We start from the raw sequence: 3,458 nt of genomic DNA, 5'->3' as shown, positions 1-3,458 counted from the left end.
TTCAACTGCTTTGTAAAAACGATACAATTAATATTAAATATAATTGCAAACAAATCATGAATCTAGTATTTACAGTCTTGTGGTTTTCTGCAGCATCTTTTTATATGGAAGGCATATGTTCCAGTGCATTGAATGTGGATAAAGTGGAATGCTGAAGCGTTTTGTATATGTGTGTAAAGCAAAACATGTGAGATCAAATGAAATCATTTTCATTTGGTTATCTCCACAAACAATAGCTGTTCTGTTGGTTTGTCTTTAAGTGATTCATTTGTTTTTTAACCGCTTTGTTTTCCTTAGGTGTTCTGTGTTCCAAATTGTGCTTTCTAGAAGAATCGCCTTCAGTTTTAAGTTTTTAAGACCAAATCAAATTTCCTCAAGCTTGGGAAGTGGGATCCCCATCCCCTTCCCCACCTCCAGTAATTGTGACGTGGGTGGGCTGGGTTAGTAGCTGTTAGGCACTTCATCCATAGCTGAATTTAAATGAAGAAAATAGACAGCAAAGACTTTTGCTCTTAGCAGAGCTGGGGGATTCTTTCCAAATTGCTGCTAACAAATACGGTTTGAGGAGGAGAGTATTCACAAGCATGGTCAACTTGGGCATGGTCAGCACTTTAAAAGGGGAAAGAGCAGCTTGACCTGCACTGAGCCCTGCGTGGTGCCTCGTTTCCTGGCAGCAGGGCTGCTCACAGCCATGTGATATCAGGGTTACACCTTGGGAATGCAAAGAACTTACTGTTGTGTTTTCTGTTCTGAAGATGTCTCACAATGTGAATTGATAGTCTGGCTGCATGGCTGTCCTGAATGGCCCTGCTGGATTCTGATGTGTGTTCTTACCTCACTGTCAGCTTGTCTAGCACGTAAGCTGGTTTGGTTTGTTGTTTTTTTTTTCCCCTGAAAAGGGCCTATGACCACCAAATGTGTAACACGAGGGACTGTAAGGGATCAATAACAGAAGCATATGGGGTCTTCATCCTTCTGACATATCCAGCAACATGGACAGAAAATAAAGTTGCAGTCGGTCACTGTAAGAATGCTTTTCCAACCCCCCCAATCCTTTTGTTACTCTTTTTGTCACAAATGCAAAAGATGACTAAAACCCAGGCTGTCCTTGATGAGGAGTGAAATAGCTCCTGTCTGTGTGTGACTGCTGAGTTTGTATGTAGGCATTATGTTTGTATCAGTATCTTATTAGTACAGTTTAGGGCTGCTTGAGAACTTGCTTCTATATGCTTATGCTTGGAAGGCTTTGGCAGTGTGTATGATTGCTAGCTTTGAATACACTGTGTGTAAATACTGTTTCCTCACCTGATCCATGGTTTTCTGTTGGCTGTAAATAACAGCTGCATATTGCTGCTAAGTTTTAAAGTTGCCAGCTAACAAAATGGGAGAAGGAAGAACCTTTTACTCCAGACCTACAGGTGTGTGTTGTAACGCATAGAAGTAAAAGGCTATTAATGGAAGTGAGTTTTTTCATTTCCTCACTTCTGTACATTTTGATGCTTAAATTTTCATTATTGTAACAGAGTGCAGTGTGAGAAGGTTTTCATCTGCATTAAAACAAAAAGAAAACCAGCAGGGAAAGATTTTCAAGATCTTCATCAGTAAAAACAACTGAGTTATCTTACTTGTGCCTGTGGCAAACTCTTTCCCCTTGAGTTTGGGGAAACAAATAACAGTCTTGGTGCTGTCTTCAGAAAAACATCTAGGGGAGATTGCTGTCTTAGAGAGATGGAATTCTTTGTGTTGATAAAATGGTGAAGATGGGTTGATTTAGTTCAGTAAAAACATCTAAAGGAATAAATAAGCAGGTCTGTACTGAGCATATGCTAATCTTTCACTGTCTCGAGTCTTGCTTCTGGCCAGGACTGGGGTTATGGATTTCTGCCCAACTCTAAGATATGGAGACATATCCAGAGAGCACAGTGACTTACATATTTCTTGAAATTTCATTTTTCTCTCTCCCTTCCCCTCCCCCAACTTGCAAGTCCTTACATTTTTCATGATCGGATGCTTCAAAGCTACTGAACAGAGTGGGAGGAAGAACCTCAGTTTGTAAAACCTCTGCCTCATGAATTATGCAAACAGACAGAAGGGTTTTTTCCTCTGACTTCAAAAAGAAGGTTCTGCCTTGACCACAAACAAGTCTGGTTGCTTATTGTCTTGTAGCTGTTGAGTGAAGCATGCCGAAAACATTCGGTGAAAGTGAACTCACTCGTAAATCTGTTGTTCCTACTTTGGTATGAACTCCCAAGAACTTGCCATTATGGAAGATATATTAGAAAGCCTTCAGGAGAATTCTTTTTTCTTCTTCTTTTTTTTTTAATAGCAGTTTTGCAAGAAGCCTCTTATTCTACTGATGCTGATGTTCTGGAAACATCTTCAACTGGAAGAAACTAGATAACAAGCTTAGAGCTGATACAGTGGAGTTAAAATGCTACTTATCATGGTACTTGACAGCTGAACAGCAACCTGTCTTGAGTATTGGAGCATCCTAAGACAAAAAACTAACTTTGGTGGCACAAAAACATCTGAAAATGGTAGTTGCTTGAGAAATACAGATAGGCTGACTTTCATGGCCTTTCAGATGGGTTATATGCTGGAGAAACTTAAAGTTGCAGGTGAGGTCTAATCTGTGCATAGTTCTATTAAATATTCACCAACAAATGCTGAGTCCTGGAATTGAACAAAAAACAAATCACTTGAAGTTTATTTGGATTTACTGAATGTTATGACCTGAGGAAAAGCTTGTATTGCATTGCATACCTAATTGTTAGCAGCAACAAAAGGCGTTTCTTACATGAGATGTTTTTGATAGTGAACAGCAGAAGGTGGACTCGAGGAAATGAGGGCAAGCAGCAAATCTGTGAGCAGAGCTGCTGCCAGGCATCCTGCTGTGTTGTCCAAACATCGTGTGAATGAAAATGGTTGCTTTACTCCCTTCTGTGGAGAACTGCAGTTCCAGCAGAGCCTGGATGCAGGCGTGTAGTGAGTGCTAACCAAAATTCCACTGCGATTTATAAAGATGTGTACTATTTTGACACTAAGCTCTGTTCTCATGGAACTGGGCAGTTCTGCTGCTACTCTGCACCCTGAGCCTTGGTCCTTGGACTGTGCTGGTTCTAATTCACGTGCTTGGATTGGGTTGGTTTGTCTTTGAACCGTGCTAACACTTCAATTCATGCCTTCTGCACTCAGTGGGGCCATTCCCATCTCTGGCAGTAGCATTTTATTCAGGACTGGCTGACAGCTGCTCATATCTCTGCATCAGATCCACCCTGTGAAAGATGTTTGATGTTGTCCAGGCTGCAAAGCCACACCGTTAGCCAAGAGTGGGGCACAGTGTGCTTCTGTCCGTACCGTCACTGCACCCTAAAACAGTACAATTCCCAACTGTAGAAAAAAATCAATCTAAACTTGAGTAAGCTGAAGATGTGGGTTTATTTTTTTTTTTTCCCCCT

Source organism: Meleagris gallopavo, chromosome 12 (genome assembly GCF_000146605.3).
Source record: "Meleagris gallopavo isolate NT-WF06-2002-E0010 breed Aviagen turkey brand Nicholas breeding stock chromosome 12, Turkey_5.1, whole genome shotgun sequence".
In the NCBI taxonomy this organism is placed as follows: domain Eukaryota; kingdom Metazoa; phylum Chordata; class Aves; order Galliformes; family Phasianidae; genus Meleagris; species Meleagris gallopavo.
Note: the sequence above shows the minus strand (reverse complement) of the source record.